Genomic DNA, 20,894 nt, shown 5'->3' with positions numbered 1-20,894 from the left:
AATCAGAGAGAGAGGATAACACACTCTTAAGGCAGGACATGCTAAAAAAAACACACACAATATGGGAGGGAAAGTTGCTGAACTTTCAGTGATGATGAAAATAACAAGGCCTTGTGGGAAATGCTAGGATGTGACTTGTGTCTTCTGTGCGACCGTGTTTCTCCCGCTTCTGGTAAACTCCGTGTGGACTTTTTTATCTTCTGTCTCACTCTCTCACCTGATTTCTCTTTCAATTTCTTTCTTTAAATCTTTTCACCACCATTGCTTGTGAGCAGAGATAAAAAGAACAAAAGCAGCAGGGAAGGCCTACATGTGTTTGTTTATGCCTCAATAATTCCTGACTAAGCCTTAGCAGTAATGAAGCAATGTGCTGTATATAATGCGATCTATGTATAACTAGCTGATGAATGCATTCTGAATCCATCCAAAACTGTTCTAATTTGAATATCAATACATAAGATGTCACGGATATTTATGTTAAAAAGGCGGAAAAGCAGTGTCGAGAAAAGTGATGGAAATCGTGTTTGGCAGGAGTTTCTATTTCACATCCTGTTTTCACGTACATCATCGGCAGTGTAGAAGGAGCCAATATCAACGAGACTGATTTAGAAGGCATTGAAACAGAGCATTGTATGATAGTCAGCTTTTAAACAAGGACAAGTAGACATGAGTTTGTGCTCTCCTCAGAGTACTATCGTTCATTTATTCATTCACACAGATTATATGAATAAAGTCTTTTGAAAGACTTGAATCACATATTTGGATTTTAATCCATTTTATAACAACTGTTTACTTTAAATGTACTTACAATAGAAGACAGGTGTGGGGAACGAATGTTTAGGGAAAACCTGTTATGATCAGTTTGTTAATTAGGCACCATATCTGTATAATTCCCTTTTTTTTGTAGAAAGAGGGCTAACTATTTTCCCAAAGGATGAACTTTTATTTTATTATGTTTTGCTGATATGGATGAGTGAGCTGTAAGTGCTCCAGTGTTTGAAACAGCTGTGGTTTTAGACACTCCTTTATGTCTCTTACTTTAATTATTAGATTTTTGTAATTGCTTTTACATGATACAGTCGCATAAATTAACCCTGTGAAGCCTGACATATGAAATAATTAACAGAAAAATGTAAATTGAAGTGTTTATGGGGCCTTGAAAGAAAAAAAAGAAAAAACAAAAAAGATTATTATTTACAAATGTGATTTTTTTTAATTTGTATTTTATTTAATGCATTGGGCATTAATGACAATTTACTGATCACAACAATGTATACTGCTTATTGTATTTGGAATGTCCACTCCTACTCATCAACATTCTTATCTTCCGATGACAATTTCAACATTATATATTTTTTTACATTTAAAAATACATGCAAAAAAAAAAAGTTTGTGTATTCTGAATTTCTTATGTGAATTGGTAAATATAACATATAGATTATGATAATCATGCATATGTTTTACAGAAAAGACAAACATTAGCAAGCTACAACATTAAATTGGACGTACAAAAATCAAATAAATATTTAATTTGCACTAGTCCATACAAGTGGAAATGAAATATTTACTATTTATTGATTTTTGTACATCAGTTAAAAATGTAAATCAGTTAAGAAATACTTTAATGTTTTTTTTTTTTTCTTTTTCAAGTATTGTTAATGCAGGTGGTGCAGAGGTCTCAGAAACTCAAATATGATACATTTGGCATTATAGGGTTAAACATTACTGACACCAGAGCAAGTGACTACCATAACATTCATTAAAAGCAAATTTTGGCCAAATGGGTCTTTCTATTTATGACCAATTCATATCTGTGGTTATGCCATACATGCTACACATCCAATAGAAATTAGGCTAAAAAAACCCTAAAGTGACTTAAATGTAAAACTTGTATATGACAAACGTATCCAATTTTGAACTGGACTAATTGGAAAATTTGACATGTAGGCATGTTATCTCATTATGAGATAATAATACTTCATTAAGATCTTAAACTAAATTACTGCATTGACAGGAAGAGACCTGACTTCTGGATGATAATACAATGATAACCAAAGTCTCCGGTCTCTAGTAACTCCTCATCCTCAGCACATCTCTCACAAGTCCACCTGAGCTCTCCATCTCTTTCTTGCCCACATACATACTACAATCTGAAACAGGAGTGGCTCACAGGTGCCTGCATGAGTGACAGCGTGGGCTGTGTTGTCATGGCGATTGGCACGAAGCAGGCGTCCCCTGTGCTTAGGCAGGCCCTGGCAGCGTTAAATCTTTGTGGCTTCTGAAGAGTGCTTGGGCAAGCTGCCATAATCACCCCATCCTCGCTAGCCTTGCAGAAGCTGTTTGGGGTGTTGGGGACTAATAAGAGAGCCCTTTCACGCCCAATTAACTACTCAACCACGTATATCTCATTGTCGCTCTTATGACATGCATTGCCATGGCTGTAATTAAGTTTTCAAATCAGGGCCTTTGTCTAGTTCTCTCTCTTGCGATGAGCTACACATTGAGTTCTTTCTGAAGGGGAGGTTTCATAAATGCACACACACACACACACACACACACACACACACACACACACACACACACACGCACACACAAACATACACACAAATACACACAAATTCACACTCACTGTCAGATAAAAATGGGGGGGTTTGTATGACAGAAAGAGGAAAGAGTGAATGTCACTGATGTCATAGAGATGGAAATGTTAATTGACTGTAGACCGTTAGTGTAAGGTATGTCAGTATGCATGCTAATTTGTAGGCAAGGACAGAGGGCTGTGTGTGAGACAGACAAGGCTTCATTGTTTCAACAGTTCTCATCTGTGTGTGTGTGTGTGTGTGTGTGTGTGTGTGTGTGTGTGTGTGTGTGTGTGTGTGCGCATGTTGACTGTGGGGGGCAAACAGAGGCTGAATGCCCTGGATCAACAAAGCAGGAACCACTGCCTCCCATCTGCTCCACCAGGGCACTGTGAGCCCTAATTAATGATATTATAGACTGGCCCACTTTTACCAAGTAGCTCAACACACACACACACACACACACACACACACACACACACACACACACACACACACACACACACACACACAATTTTCCTGTAATGACTTTTCACTGGCATAATTATTAATACAGCTAGGCTATGCTTACACCTAAACCAAAACTCTTAACATTAATCTCAGTAACCAAACAGAAACGTTTAAGTTTTAAAATGCTGTTGTTTTCTATTTATTTTTTTATAAAATAAAAAATGGAAGAAAGAGGGAAGAAAATGTTTTCATGAAGTAAAAAAACATCAGTAATAATTAAATGTTCCACAATGTCAAAGCTGTTAGATAGCCCTATGCCTTCATTCATTCCCCTACAAAAGAACACATTTTAGCACACACATACACTAACATTTACCTCCAAACTAATTCTGTGGGGTTTTTTTTTTTTTTTTGCTTTTTAGTTTGAAAAGCACTTTTCTTTAAAGACACCAGCTAAATGCCCTGACAAGGTCAAACCATGCTGCATGACTATCATAATTGGGACATTTGGTCTTTTAAAAAGGACACGCACACGCACTCACACACGCACTCACACGCACACACACAAACACACACACTGCAGCTTTTTTTTATTGTCCTTAACTGCACTCACCAGCAGACACACAAACATGCACATACCCACACACACACACTCCACAATTTTGAATTAGTGATTGTAATAAAACCATGGGACACATTTGAGCAAAGAAAAATGCACACAATGACAAACGTGGGGCTTCAGCCATTTACAACACTCTGTGCAGGTTAATTAGACCATTTCTCAAACCAATGATTGAGGAGAGTTAAAAGAGACAGAGAGCAGGCGAACAAGAAAGACAGACAGAGAGAGAGAGAGAGAGAGAGAGAGAGAGGAGAAAAAGAAGGAGCAGGAGATAGGGACAGAAAAGCTATAAAATTATGTTTTCAATGGCCTATAGCTTTTAAGCTGATATCTTTGTAAAACGTACGTATGGACACAGATGCAAAAACCGACCTTGTCTCTTACAAATTCAGCTTTACTCTCCTTCCTCTTGTACTGAAATTCAAGCATGATGTATATTTCATACCCTGTCATTTCTAAAACAATCACTAAAACAAGCATTATGAAAAAACAAAAACCCCTTCTGACCTTCACTGAAGAGGAAGAACATGTCAAATGAATGCAACCGCACAGCTGTAGGATCGCTCCTTCTTACTGATGTGGTTTCTCTCCCTATTTATCTTCAATTCTTTTTACTGGCTGAGATTTGATTGAAAGGCCCTAGGCTGTTTGTGGACCTGCAGCTCTACTCAATAAAATGAATCCGGAGACAGCTGTGCATCGACAATCCAACACAAAAAAGCAAACTGCACTGTTCTGTCATTCTCTCCCTTATACAAGTGCACATGTAGTTCTGTAGTGTTTGCTTAAATGCATCACATCATCTTTAAACGAGTAAGGCTTCTACTGACTTTTCAGTATCACAGCAGGTCACTTTATTTTTTTTCACTTTAAGTGTATAGGAAATGAGCTTTGATGAATATATTGATATTTAGCTCTAAAGCTAGTGATAACTCATAAAATCTTTTTTTTAACTCAATTAAAAATGTTTAAATATAAAACTATAAAAAAAAAAAATCGCTGTGTTACTTTGTCAGACAGTTAATATCAACTTTTGATAAAGTTGGACAGCTATGAGTGATAATGAAATAGATCATATAAAAAAAAATACTTCAAATGCTCTATTTGAGAAACATGCAAATTAGATAAAATATTTATATTTAGAAAAGCCTGTACTTTTAAGTGATTGATATGTATATAAAGCAAACTGCACTGTTCTGTCATTCTCTCCCTTATACAAGTTCACATGTAGTTCTGTGGTGTTTGCTTAAATGCATCACATCATATATATATATATATATATATATATATATATATATATATATATATATATATATATATATATATATATATATAACACATCGTATCATATATGCAACACATATATATATATATATATATATATATATATATATATATATATATATATATATATATATATATATATATATACATACATACATACATACACACACCTTCACCGGCCACTTTATTAGGTACACCTGTCCAACTGCTCGTTTAAGGCAAATTTCTAATCAGCCAATCACATGGCAGCAACTCAATGCATTTAGGCATGTAGACATGGTCAAGACGATCTGCTGCAGTTCAAACCGAGCGTCAGAATGGGGAAGGAAGGTGATTTAAGTGACTGAACATGGCATGGTTGTTGGTGCCAGACGGGCTGGTCTAAATATTTCAGAAGCTGCTGATCTACGGGGATTTTCACACACAACCATCTCTAGGGTTTACAGAGAATGGTCCGAAAAAGAGAAAATATCCAGTGAGCGGCAGTTCTGTGGGCGCAAATGCCTGATGCCAGAGGTCAGAGAAGACTGGCCAGACTGGTTCAAGCTGATAGAAAGGCAACAGTAACTCAAATAACCACTTGTTACAACCAGGGTATGCAGAAGAGCATCTCTGAATGCACAACACATCGAACTTTGAGGCGGATGGGCTACAGCAGCAGAAGACCACACCGGGTGCTACTCCGGACAGCTAAGAACAGGAAACTGAGGCTACAATTCGCACAGGCTCACCAAAATTGGACAATAGAAGAATTGAAAAATGTTGCCTGGTCTGATGAGTCTCGATATCTGCTGCGACATTCGGATGGTAGGGTCAGAATTTGGCGTCAACAAGATGCATGGATCCATTCTGCCTTGTATCAACAGTTCAGGCTGGTGGTGGTGGTGTAATGGTGTGGGGGATATTTTCTTGGCACACTTTGGGCCCATTAGTACCAATTGAGCATCGTGTCAATGCCACAGCCTACCTGAGTATTGTTGCTGACCATGTCTATACCTTTATGACCACAGTGTACCCATCTTCTGATGGCTACTTCCAGCAGGATAACGCGCCATGTCATAAAGCGCGAATCATCTCAGACTGGTTTCTTGAAAATGACAATGAGTTCACTGTACTCAAATGGCCTCCACAATCACCAGATCTCAATCCAATAGAGCACCTTTATGATGTGGTGGAACGGGAGATTCGCATCATGGATGTGCAGCCGACAAATCTGCAGCAACTGCGTGATCCTCTCATGTCAATATGGACCAAAATCTCTGAGAAATGTTTCCAGTACCTTGTTGAATCTATGCCACGAAGGATTAAGGCAGTTCTGAAGGCAAAAGGGGGTCCAACCCGGTACTAGTAAGGTGTACCTAATAAAGTGGCCGGTGAGTGTATATATACAGTGACCATCCGTCTTCTTTCCCTCACCAACCTCTATTGAAACTGCAGATACCCTGTGAGAGAACCTTTGAGAAAGAAAGTGTTGAGCAGCTCTGATCTTACTCTTACGGTGAAGACAAATTCTAGGCCAGAACTATGTACACCAAAGTCTGATTTAAAGAAGTGATTTAATTACAATGCTAGATACAATTATTAGTAAAAATTATCATTGACAATTATTATTATTATTATTTTTGCATGTTTACTTATCTAGAAATCATGTATATGATGCTGTTGGTCTAAGAACAGGTTTGGCAATTATGAACTCCATGTTTAAGTTGTAAAAGTGCTTGTATATCATTGTATTTTGTCAATGGGATAAATTGTTACTGATACCATTAAAGCCGCACTGAGCAACAATTATTTGTGTCTGCTGGATGTAAGAGAAGTGCATCTGCCAATATGTTCTTAAGTTCTTCGTCAGTGGCAAAAACAGGACTGCTCTGAAACTCTACCAGAGGCTTTGTGTGTGTGTGTGTGTGTGTGTGTGTGTGTGTGTGTGTGTGTGTGTGTGTGTGTGTGTGTGTGTGTAGCAAAAGAAAAAGCTCTATAGATGAATGTTATGACCAGTTAATGGTAAATACCAGTGTCAGCACACAGAGAAGCCCAGTTGCCTGTCCACATTTCTCTCTCTCTCTCTCTCTCTCTCTCTCTCTCTCTCTCACACACACACAGACACACACACACACACACACACACACACACACACACTCTCTCTCTCTCTCTCTCTCTCTCTCTCTCTCTCTGTTTTGTCTTGCAATTATTCAAAATCTTGACAACACATAACCAGGAAACAGCAGGGAGCAGGATCTAGTGCACATCATTGTGTCATTATGTGACATCATCTTAAATCGAACTTGTCTTGAGTCAGCTGCATTCCTATTATTGTAGACAAGTAGATCCAATGTTTAATTAGTATTAGTCAATGGGATGTCCTGTCATCTCATTTTTCAGTATCAATCTTTGGGCTTTCAAAACTGCAAAACTGAACATTTAGAAATTAAAGAACTTATTTTCCATACACACCTATAATGAACAAGCCTTAATTTGTAAAAGGGGTATACATTACGTTTGTTTGTGTTAAACATTCACAAATTGTAGTATTAGTGTGCATTTTATGCAGCTGAATCAGTATAGATCAACCTGATCAGTATTCCTTGAGTCAGTTGAACCTTTTGGTCAAAACCAAAAGTTTCTCCCATGCTTGCAGGATGAATTAAGCCGGTTAGAGCTCATTTTGTCAGTGCTCATACATACAGTAGTACCCTGTGTTTGACAGGGTGTGAAAAAGAATACTTTTTTTAATATAAAGGTGGTTGCTAGTAAACTAACACAAAATAGCATTTATGAATTTAGATGTGGCATATTTTCTAAACTGTTGTCTGCTTTGAATGGCAGCATGATTAAACTGCACTTTTGGCAAGCCTGAGAAACCAATGTGGTGAGTGAATCTCAGCAAGTAATTTAGCTCAGCAGATTCAAGTCAGTGATAAGGCTCAAAAACTATATATTTTAATGATTTAAAACTCAGTTGCTTGTTTACAGGGTCATCTAATAGTGAAATTCTGATTGATACATTGTACCCACACAATGGACAGGCATTAATATGTTTTCTCATTCACGTAAATGAAAGTGAATTGTATGTCTACAGTGCTATCATGACTGATTCCTATTTCTGTTCTTAGCATTCTGATATATTTAGACTTTATTGTACTAGCATAAGGAGATGGGGTCTTTTTATACAGAAAACCAAACACTTCTGCAAGATGTCATAAACATAAATATAAATGCATAAAGTTATATTAAGAGTCAACATATTTTACAACCTAGTAACATTTACATTTTATATCATTATCAGATTGTTACTGTATACTGTATTTGTATCAAGCAGAATGATATACTGTATGGTGTGATATACTATACCTTTCATATGAAAATCACATCTATTTTGATAAGCTAATATTTCCTATCTCAGTGGTAGAAGTGTGATGCTGGTTGAGCTGAGAATTAGGCTCACAGCTGGTTTCTGGATCAGTCAAACTCAGCTATCTCATTTTGCCTCGATTCTTAGGGAGGTGAATCAATCACACCAGAGGTAGAATGAAGGCAAATCCCAGTAAAAAAAAGAAATAAAGAAAATAAAAATTCTGCCTGCTTCTAAAGCAGGAGCTTTATGTTTGTCTTTTACAGAAACTCAATTATGAAGATGGAGTTTGACAGGTTTTATTGGATTGGGGACCAGGGGGAAACATTTCCAATTGGCCTCTGCTGAACAATAAGGGCGCTCAAATTTGGTCAGTAAATCAAGCTTTTCTCTTTACCAAACATCAACCTGCTGCAGATCCTCTTTCCTATCTCTGTTAGCCTGTCTGAATACTTGCCTTTGTTAAACATATGAAAAATAATGCTTCTGTTATGTAACTAAGTATTCCAGCAAACAGGTTAGAAGCCGTATATGGGTGTCTATTACTAGAGGTCTTGCACAAAATGGCCACTCCATCCTCAGCATTCTCCTACTGATATACCCAATGTCCCTCCTCTGCACATGTCCAAATCATCTCAATTGAACCTCTCTGACTTTGTCTATAAAACGTCCCTCTAATAAAATCATTTCTAATTCTGTACATCCTTGTCACTCCCAATGAAAATCTCAACATCTTTCGCTCTGCTACCTCCAGGTCTTTTACTCAATGCCACTGTCTCTAAAGCATACAACATCGCAGGTCTCACCACAGTCCTATAAACTTTCCCTTTCACGCTTGCAGATTTTCTTCACTTCCCTAACACACTCTCCATAACTTTGCCCTGTTGACCCCAGGTACCTAAACTCATCCACCTTCACCACCTCTTCTCCTTGCAATGTACTCTGTCTTACTCTTACTGACTTTCATTCCCTTCTTTCAAGCACATACCTCCACCTCTCCAGGCTCTTCTCAACCTGCTTCCTACTCTCACCACAAATCATAATATCATCTGCAAACATGACATAGTTGGCAACATACACAAAACAACAAACAACAATTAGCAAAAGATAAATAAAAAAACACACTACAATATTAAAGAAAAATCTAAATCCACCTGATCATGTAATTCTGCTTTTGCTTACTATTATACACTCAAATAAGCAACTGTAGAGTTGCAGACATAGCCAAGCTAATTTATATATTTCTATATGCTATGCTAGATGATGCAAAACTTACTGAATAAGTTCCAAAAAGCCCTGAGTGCTCACCATGCTGTGTCATTAAAAAACATCAAGTAAAATTTAAAGTAGCAAGCCACCATGTTTCCAGTCCCTTTAGGACATAAAAGACATGAGATGCAAGATTAATAAAAAAATAGATAAGCTTAACATTACCAACCATGCATAAAAATAAGCTTTATGCTTTAAACCCTTGAAACCAATCTAAAAGTGAGAGAAAAAGGAGGAGAAGGAGGGTGGCTTTCACAAGGTCATTCTACAGCAGCCATATTTCTCTCCATTCTTTTCAAAACACTTATTAACTTTATAGAAAACACTAATAAATCACCAGTCTTCATATTTACAACATGATGGTGAGTGGAGTTTCAGATGTGGCTTTTGTCATCAAACACAGACATTGCACTTCAAAGCCCTAAAGGAAAGAGCCCAACCAAAAACATGAAAACTGTCACGTAAATTATAAATAACTCACAAATTTAAAATAAAAGTATTAAAATTTTATGCACACGGGTCATGGTTTAGTAATAATTAAAGTCATGCGATTTCTTATAAAATTCCACAAAAAACAAAAAGCATGGGGTTGAGCCCTAGTCTTGATGTCTATCTGTGCAATCACCAGCCTTCATGTTTACCTAAGAAGTAGTCTGTAGCAAAGAAGACCACTGGCAATACTGAAACATTTGTGGTGGGTAAAAACTCAAAATTGGCCCATCTGTCAGTCCTGTAGTCCTCAGGACAAGCTGTCTCTGATGTATGCACACAAAAACACACTACACAGACATAAGTTTCTCACAGAGAAAGACGCCTGAATGTGTGTGTGTGTGTGCGTATGAATAAAATGTGTATTTAACCTTAGGTTGTTAAACTAAAAAAGGCACAGAGACCTTTAATATTCATGTGCAAACAGAATTTCTACCTTTCTATGAAAAAGGGGTGTACCGGAGAAGAGTATACTTGTCCACAGGTTTATCAGCTTTCATATTTCCAGATTTCTGATTTCCAGAAATCCAATTTCCAGTCTGATTTCCTGATCATTTGGGAGGTTTTGAGCTTTCATTCAGGCCTGGCCTCTCTGCGGGGTTCTCTCAGACCCTAATGCTTATTCTCCCAATGCTATTCAGATGAAATAAATCCAGCACTACCACATTTTCCACTCAAGTAGATGTGTAAAGAAATGGTGCCCAGGGCTGGTTGGGACAGGGACTGTCCTGCTGAGCCAGTCCACACAAACACACAGACACACAGCCTGATGAATGCCAATGTTTTCAAACACAAGGAGATATAGAAGAAAGCGGAGGTTCTGTGTGAGCTAAACACAAAAGAGAGAACACCTACAGTTGTGGCACAAATTAGGACCTCGGACACTTTTTTCTCAGTCTTAGGAGAAACAAGACCTGCACTAACCCAAGTACAAAGGCATTTAACCCACCTTTTATATAAGCTTGCAGACAAAACACGACCCCTTCCTCTTTTTTCTTTCATTCACACACAATCACATCCTTGAAGAAAAAATACATGGCCTAGTAATCAAATGAAAGATTTGTCCCTTTGTTTAAAAACATGGCAACCAAAATCAGTGGAATAAAAGGACCATGCTTAAAGGTGGGTGGTTGGGAAATTTTTTCATGCAGAGACTACTCATAGACAGAAGCCTAAGAACATTATAAAGAATCCGTAAATCTAATCTAATCTCTACAATGGTGTCTCCTCCACTGGGAGAGTAGAGCAATGGGAAAGTCAAGTCTTGCTTCAATTTAAACTTAGTTCCCTACTTTCTCCTATTTTCTCACCATTACTTTCTCTTTTACCATGAACGGAACTGCAGTGACTACGAGGCAGAAGCCTGTAGAGATTTGAGGATTAGTCTGGAGTGCTCACTCTGGGAGTTAGGGTGTGATTAAGAGAGCGCCTGCTGGTATTCTACAATCACTCCTGCTCTGTGCTCTTCTCTCCAACCTCACTCTCATCTTTTCTACACGATTTCTTCATCTTCATTTCTCTTTACCAATTTTTAAAATATCCTCACCGTGGCTCACACTTAGTGATATTTGAATCGTTCAGGGTGTTCCTCGTGAGATTGGAGTCATGGTGAGGCACTAATCGAAAAACCCATGCCTCTTTCACCTATTTAAGGTCTCAGCTCTCTCTGGAAAACGCTTTTGATAAGGACAAACCGTTCACTGCAGCTCTCTGCTTCTCTCTTCAATGATAAACCTGTTTACTTTACTCTCCCATTCCTTTCTTTTGCTCTCATGTAGCTTATCCACCAAGCCAACTCTAAACTATGTAAACCCTCTTATACACAATACACATGCTAGGTATAGGTGGTACACTGCTAGGTTTTTTTTATGATTTGAAAAGATTTAAACAGGCAAAGAGAACTGTTTTGCATTGAGCACTTGTAGTTAATAGAGACCATAAATATGTGTAAGAATGGATCCTGGTGTGCAGCAGCACTTAAATATCTGTGATTGGGAAAGACAGTGCAGTGCAGCAGGCAGGCTTCAATTCACTTCATGTCTCTTCTTTATATTGGCATGAAAGGAGAGGAGCTCAAAAGAAGACCTTCTCTTTCACACTCTCTTTTCTCATGGCCCAAAAACCTGCAATGATGAGTCTTAAAAAGACTCTTTCTGAATCCTGAACACCAGTATCACTGTTTAAACTAAACTAACTGCTTCAGCTTGTTATATACTGAGCTGTATCATTAGCTGTGAGTGTGCACCCACTGAGAATATGGAACTTTTTAAAGAACTAAATATTTCCAGAACTATGCTCAAGAAGAAATGGTCATTTATTGCATTGAAATTCTGTCAGTGATGAACACGTGACCTTAACACAAGCAACACAATCTGACAGTGAATCCAAAAAAGGCACAAAAAAATCTAATTATGCATACAATGTAAAAATAAAGTTACGTTTTAAAAATATCTTTACAACGGTGTGACAACTAAAGTCTAAAATTTACCCACCAAAATGTTCTGCTGTCATGCTGTACTGATTTTAATATAAAACTTACTATAATAATTGAAGCTTGCAATTCACCAATCAGCAATGTTCAGTATGTCATTTAGCTCTACTGGCGCTTCAATTTCTGAAGAAAAAAACATATTCATATTCGGTCCTAAAATGATGGCTGATTTCTTTGGAAAAAACAGGCCTAAAAATGGTAAATTCCCCCAAAATATCATGGTTTCTGTGAAGGGTCCTGCTAGACCCACTTGTTCTTAAAGCTCTTCTAAACATCTACATAAACATCAAAAACAACATAAACACCTTCAAATCATGCTCATCCTATCTATGTACAAGCATTTATATTTTAAGCAAAAGCCAATGATTGTGTTATCTTACTGAATCATGCAAGAATCATGAAATTATCCTGTATAGAAAGACTCTGTACTAAAAGTATGTACAGTAGGTCTATTACACGGTATCTTCAAAACAGGAACATAACATACTTATGTATTTGAGGCACACATATTCCAACAATTTCTATCCTTAGTGCCTATTAAACATGTTAAACAAAATTACATATAAAACCTTCCTTAAACCCTAATGCTGAGATGTTGCCTCTCTTTTTTCAGAGTTTGATGCCCAGCATTGCTTCGATCTATTGAACAAAAGAGCAAGTCTGCATCCCCATCTGTGGGGAGACATGGACAGGTGGAGGACTGCTTGCTGGCATAATGGGCATTTGCAATTCAATCACACCAAGCAGGGTGAGGACATTTAGCATTATAGTGCTCGAGCATAGCTAAAGCACAGAGAGAGACAAAGCATGAGGATGAGTGCCAGGGAAGGACGGGTGATGAGAGGCGGTGATACATAGCTTTAAACTAATGGTGCTTTTTCTTCAAACTGTACATTTGATGTGTTAATCATGTCTTCAATAATGTGTTGAATTAATAAAACAGTATCTTCCCAGCTAACACCAGCATTACTGTACTTCACACTGTTGACCAGAGATTATAAAAGGGTAAAAATCCTTGCACAGTGCTTTATGAATAATTTAGAGGCATATCTCTATGAAGAAGATAAGAGCATTGTGGATCAACTATTACCACTTTACATAGTGTGAGTGAGTGTCTGAATAAAAAAAAGCCCACCTGCCTGCACTGGTGTGTATGGCATTGATAAATCCTTAAATACTATCTACTTTTCTCAGCCATCAATCAGCATTAGAGCCCTACTTACTATTTTTCATGCCCAATTCCTGCCATGTGCTAGACTTTTTTTTTACCAGCTTTGTTGTTTCATAGCGCTATAGAGGCATTCAAAGGGTCTGGTCCATTATGCCTCCACAGCAAGACACAGCCATCCTAGACAAACTACACCCTGCTGTGGTTAAATGCCCACTTTGTTGGCGTACCCCTTTAATTATTTTCCCAAGACAGAAAACTGTATGAGTGTGAAAGGGGTAGGGGGTTTAAGCTGTATGGGGGATATGATCACATTTATGGCCACCATACAAAAAAGGGCTTTTTTTTTTCAACAATCTGTCCTTTCGAGAGATTTCCACTATGATTCCACTATTATTTTCAAGTATTATTTCCACTCGTAGGTGGTACTAATATATTCTAATTTAACTCAACTGATTTTCCATGCAAGGGAGAAAATGGGATTGAGAGGAAGGAGAAGTGGTGAAACACTGAAAGTGAAAAAAAGAGAGAATTGCTCTTGAAGAGGTCTCCAGGTCCTAGAACTAGCCCATTAGTGCTCTCCTAAGTTTTATTATTCACTCTATTAATATTCAACACCTCCGTGAAGGTCATAAGTGTCCTAACAAAAACAGTCTTAATGATTAAATGATGCCCAACTCCTCCTTTACCCAGCTCTCTCCTATCAATTAGACTCTCATAACTCTCAAAAATGTAAAGCTAAAAAAACACTGACAATTTTAGCATAATGAAATGAAAACGAAAAAAAAAAAAGATTTTGTTTACATATGCAAGAGCAATTTATGGTCCAACTGGATATTTCTGTACTCCCTCTGAGCTCAAATGTTTGTTTGCTGAAATACAGCTCAGTTTTGTAGTCCTGCTCATCTTAGTGTATACTATAAATTTCATGTTGGGGAAATACATTTGCATATTAGTTTAAAAATAAATGTAATAGGCCTTCAGATTTTGCCAAAAGCCCCTCAGATGCCACACTTCATTTTGCATTTATTACAGTAAAAGAGGAAAGAGAGGGAGAGAGGCTGTTATTTATCTTCATTCTACAGAGAGAGGGATTAGCAATGATTGATGTGTGTTTGCCGTCGGAAACACCGGCAGCACAACAAGCTTGGAATAATAGAAAAAGCAGGAAGAGGAGTGAGTGAAGAGGGACTGAGTGTAGGGTGCAGGGAAAGATGGGGGTGTTTGAGTTTAGAACCAGAGTCCAAGTTTGGCCAGAGGGGTATTTCAGACTTAGCCATTGGCCTTGCATCACACACTCTCCCCCACCCCACAGAGCAGCTTCAAAATCATCTCTTCCTCAATCTCTGTCTTTCTCTCTTCTGCTGCCTTTTAGCACAGCATGTTGTGATTGGCAATCTGATGTGAAGAAGCCGGAAGGCTCAATATAATATTTTAAAAAATATTTTTCAAAAACAGGAGCAACATGCAAAGCTCCCCACAGCAACCCCTAAGCTCATGACTGAAAAAGAGAGCTCATTGTGCAGTTTTCAATGTATTTTAAATAGTCCCAGTTTCAACCCTGACCTCATATTATTTAGAATTTCAGTACCATTTCTGGGGACTACAGAACCATTTGTTTCCTTTAATGCTGATATCCATGCTCTCTGTTCCACCAATTATATTTGAGGCCCTCATGATCTGGGTTTACCCCCTGAAACTAATTAGTCAGAAGCTAAAATCTATTCAGGTGAGCATTCATCTGTCAGGCATGGCTATCAAGTGAAAACAATGCTTTTAATTCTTTCAATTAAGTGGAGGGCAAAACCTTTTGTGTTTTAGCTAGTAATATTGCAGGGTACAGTAGGAGCTGAAATTTGCCCACTGTGGGCACCAGTATATTCTGCAGCTCAAAAAGAGGTGTTATGTCAAGAAAATGCCCCTAAAGGAGACACACAGACTCACTCAGTGTCAATATAACTAAATGTTAAGAAGGGAAAGGGGCAAGGCAGTGGCTGGATACACTGCTAGCATCACCACATTTTCTGCCATCCATTAGCCATAGAAAAGAACACACATGCTTTAACATTACATTCCAAAAACAACAAAAAACCTACTAATTTAAATAGATTAATCAAGAAAAGATTTTGTTCCCTGGTGGTCTAGTGGTTAGGATGCGGCGCTCTAACCCCTGTGGCCCAGGTTCGAGCCCCGGTCAGGGAACCAACCCCAGCCATTAAGGTTGCACAAGCCTTAGTGCCGGTCCCAAGCCCGGATAAATGGGGAGGGTTGCCTTAGAAAGGGCATCCAGCGTAAAAACATGTGCCAAATCAAACATGCGGATGGTCCGCTGTGGCGAACCCTAACGGGAGAAGCCGAAAGAAAGTTTAATCAAGAACATTTTTTCACTGGTTTTGTATTAGTTGGATAAATATTATATCCCACACAATGCCATGAAATATTTCAAAATAAATAAATAAATCAAAATGCTCTAAAAAATTTTACAGTGTTTATAATTTTTTTCCCATTGGAATATAGTGTACATAAGCACAGGTGGGGGTAAGGGAATCATATTGTTACCTTTATTATGCAAAAAATTCATCAGCATTAGAGACTGATACTAGAATCATTGTATTTAACTAGATATCTACCCTGTCATACATTTAGGCAAAATTATTTGAGTTATGTTACAAAGAATGATCTTGGCAAATTACATGCTTTTACTTTATTTTTATACACTAAATTTATAATTTTTAAATATTAATATTAATAAATATATACATTTATTAATACTGATGGTAAAGAGCTGGTTAACTAGAAAGTGACTGCAAGCACTTTAGAACTTTCACAAATTTAATGGTGAATATATGATTTTTCTAGCTTAATTATTTAGAACTTCCAGTATTTGTAGCATATGACTTTTGTTTTTACGGATACATGCACTACTGTGAATGTTCACTGGTGATTGATAGCCATGCTCAGGACTGCTCTCCTGTATCTTCTCTTATCACAGGGGGTGAATGAAGGTGAGACCTGTCTGTCCCTCTGTCATCTCACAGTTATGGTTATTAGCCCAGTCTTCATGCTCATCTCTTGTTCTAAAGAATGATTGACAGACAGGGGCCAAAGGCCAAAATAGCTCTGCTCACAGAATGAGTGCCATTACATGAGGGACAAAGAGGGCAGGAAAGATAGATTAAAGCTTTAGAAATTCTAAATGGGCAGCCACTAAAAGCTTATGTGTGAATGAAGGTGATATAAACAGTGCAAATGTCAATCATCTTGTTAATAACCGTATACACCATATTCACTCTAATTTCCTACACTCTTTTACTGATCTGTCTATACAACAAACATGAAAAAAGTGGCGGTTTAGACCTTATATGTATATAAAAGTAATATAAATACTAGCAAGCCTATTGCATCTGCTTTGCCACTACACCAGCAGCAGGACACAAGCCCCAGATTAGAGATTTTATTTTTGGGATATCCCAGAGGTGATGGCCTCATCCAGGCGAACTGGATTACAGAGATTTTATTGGATTTATTCGTGTCCAGCTTGCCATGTTGAAACATTATTAATCCAAGTCTTTAGGAATCCCCAAATTAAATTCAGCCTGTCTCAAATTGGAATTTTCTCTTTAATGTTTTCATGAAAACATTTCATGTTTCTTCTCTTTAGCTCATGCTGTAATACATTGCTGTGACTTTTATGTGGATTTTTTTCAGCCATTATTCTTGCATTGTTTGAATAACCATACACACCCCCACATACTCTGTAATGATTAGTCTGGCAAACGATATGGATTGTATAGATTGACTTTTGCAGAAAAGTACATAAAAGTAGCTATTAAAATCTGTTTCAAACTTATCTGTACCTATTATCTACTAAGAAAACAAATGTAACTGAGATGACAGAGGTATTTATGTTGGATATTGACTGAGAGAAGACTGGCAACTTTGATTATCCTTTAAAATAGTTTACATAAATACTAAGTAGACTGATGAAGGTGTCTCCAAGCTCTAAATGTGCAATTGTATTAGAATCTAAATGTTTAAACATTTGAAATTTTTTCTGCACACTTTCCCAAACCGACAACACTCACTTTTAAACTTATTGATACCGACTTACTGATTAGATCTAGCACAGAGTGATGCAATATGTTTCTTGTATGTTCAAGCAGAATTTTAAGAAGGAAAAAGACAAGACCAAAGCAAGTGGGAAAGAGAGAGAGAGAGAGAGAGAGAGAGAGAGAGAGAGAGAGAGGTGATGGAGGGAGTACGAGTCAGGTTTCATAATGAGGCATAGTGGTTAACCTGATTAATGTTAATAGAACTAATCATTTCCTCTACCTCTTAAACTCGCTGAGTTAATCCTGTTAAAATGTCTGGTATTTTGGACCAGTGCTTAATTGGCAGTGGAAAATCAGGAAGCAAGATTTCTGTGATGGGAAGGCAAGAAGCTATGTTGGGTTGTTAGGAAACAGCAGCTGTAATTATTTGGGACAGTATTTGATTTTCCCTTCTAAACAAACAGAAGAAGCACATAAGCAGCTTTCCTCCAGAATTTTCAGTATGAAATCAATTACATGTGCAGTTATAAATCCTCATCTTTCAGAGACGCATGCTGCAGCGTGCTCAGCCTAATGACACAACTCCAGCAGAGTGTGTCTTTTAAGAATAGTGAAGAAAACATGCCAGATGTATGTGTATGTGTATCTGTGTGTAAGGAATTAAAAGCAATATGCAATTTGCAACCAGATATGCATATACTGTATATATATTTCAATGAAGTTTCAATGTTTAAAAGAGAACACCATTTATATGCCTTCATTTTCAGTTCAGTTTCAGAAACCTAAGTCATTAATAAGAATCGAGAATTTCCCATGTTATTCAATGACATACATACACTTAAAAATATTGGTTAAATTACAGATTTCCTGTGTTTTTTATTTTGTATTAATTTTTTTTGTATTTTCCCCAGTAATTTAAATTCATTTTTTTCCAGTTATTTATTATACATTAGAATTGTGTACAAAGATTATGTACACATAGTATGAAAATCTATCCATCTATCTATCTGTCTGTCTGTCTGTCTGTCTGTCTGTCTGTCTGTCTGTCTGTCTATCTATCTATCTATCTATCAGCAAAAGTCAAAATACTGAATAGACATTTTTTTCTTTCAGCATGTAATGATAACCATATCATATGACTATACAACCTTGTAGCAGCAGAAATTTCACCACACACACACACACACACACACACACACACACACACACACACACACACATGCCTGTGCTTGTCCAGCCTTAGCCCTGAATTCTCTTCCCAGAACCACCTTCTTCTCTATGCTTCACTTTCTTGTTTTTCTCTTTCCTGCTTTTCTCCTTTCTTCTCTGACCCAGCACTAATAACAAACATATTAAAGCTCAAGTTTCAGAACTCCTCCAAGGTCTTTGATAAATAAACCGATGTTTCCTAATAAAGTTCACATTGCTGTAAAAGTTTCTCCCCACAGGGAAGCGGGCAGCAGCTGTGTGCTCGCAGTGTGGTGATAAATCAGATCCACACTTGCTTCAGTATGAGAGTTAAATCCAAATCTCTGATCTAAGATGCGAGAGACAGCTGCACAGCAGAAATGCATTCAACATCATGGCAAAGGGCCAGGCAGGTTCAGATACTGATCTGATGATCAAAAGACTGCAGTCATAGACAATCTCTAACAACAGACTAGCCTGACACTAGTGGTGGACATTGGGACACTCTCGATGGAATGGGCAGTTTCGTATGGGTGGAGAAGACAGTCATACACAAAGCTCACAGGACAAAGGCATCTATCATTACCATGAGAGCATATTTCACATTGCAGCTTGTTTACACATGGCTCATTTATCACTGTAGTTTCAATTATTAATTAGCAGAGGTGGGAAGTAATGAAGTACAAATACTTTGTTACTGTAATTAAGTAGCCTTTTCTGGTATCAGTACATTACTACATGATTTTTTGGACAACATTTTACTATCACTCATTAAATTTTCGACACAAATATCTGTACTTTCTTTTTCTTACATTTTCAAACCAGATTCATTACTTAAGTTGTAATATATTTGGTGAAAGGTCCATTTTTTTCTTCTCACTGAGCGCCGTTTTCATCCCATCAATCTGTTTCCTGTCTTTGCGCAGCTTTTTCAATCTACCACTGGTGTATCATTTCCTGGCTCTCACACACCACAGACTTAGACTAGTTTACGAAGCCAACAAAGAGAAAGGCAGAAGGCAACAACAATTATGATGAGACAGAGGATGTAAACATGACTGAGAACGGAGATATTCCTGATCACCTGATCATCATCCTCTTTTTTCTGCTTGTGTTCTATATGGTGGATGTTTAGCCTGGATACATTCAATAGGTAACAACATTTTTTATTTGTTTTGTATTGATATATTATTTAGGGCTGTCAAAAAGCATTAACACAAATTCATTTTAACGTCACAAATTTTATTGCGATCAATTCAGTATTCAGTAATTTTAAATATAAATAAAATAATAGATAGTCAAAATTAAAACCTTTCTTTACTCAGATATAAAAGAATAAATAAACTCCAACGATTTTTTTTTAAATTAGTAGACCACCAGTCTCAAGTCTCAAATCAGCAACGCCGAAACTAACTTAAATTACTCTGTGCTTTAAACTTAAATCTCAGTTAATACTTACCTTACAGACATCATAAATATATGTGTAGAAAGCTCGAAATTGTCTAATTCTTAATTAACCAATTTAAACAGTTACGAAAGCAAAAACTCTCTAATTATATAATTTGTATGAAAGTAAGAAGAGGTACAGTTTTTTCAGTATCACCTCATTAATCATCCGTGTGGAAACATAGCAAAAGTTCTGTTTGGTATCCTGATGATGATTTAATTTAAAACACCATAATTACTTTCAAACATTTACAAGAATATTTTGTTTTCATGCTCTATGTTCAGTCTGGTTTCAATTATAATAAACAAACATTTGCATAAAGCATCCATATTTGTCCATGCCTATGTTGATTAGAGTATTAAAAACTTAAAAAGTATTAATTTAAGGAACATTTAGAACAGCTAAAGGTTGACAGGTTGCGATTAATCATGAGTTAACTCTATTAATTTGATGTGAGGTTCAGTTACCAGCATGACATTAAAACATGTAGTAGTAAAGGCTAC

The 20,894-nt window shown here is 37.2% G+C and overlaps 1 protein-coding gene across 1 annotated transcript in view; it reads right to left on the bottom strand.

Annotated features, from left to right (window-relative positions):
* Positions 1–20,894, bottom strand: part of si:dkey-22o22.2 (neural-cadherin) — a 111,467-nt gene that overhangs the window by 57,873 nt on the left and 32,700 nt on the right. The gene's annotated exons all lie outside the window — the stretch shown is intronic.

Source organism: Silurus meridionalis, chromosome 4, assembly GCF_014805685.1.
Source record: "Silurus meridionalis isolate SWU-2019-XX chromosome 4, ASM1480568v1, whole genome shotgun sequence".
NCBI lineage: Eukaryota > Metazoa > Chordata > Actinopteri > Siluriformes > Siluridae > Silurus > Silurus meridionalis.
The sequence above is the reverse complement of the archived record's forward strand: the minus strand, read 5'-3'. Positions and strand labels throughout refer to the sequence as shown.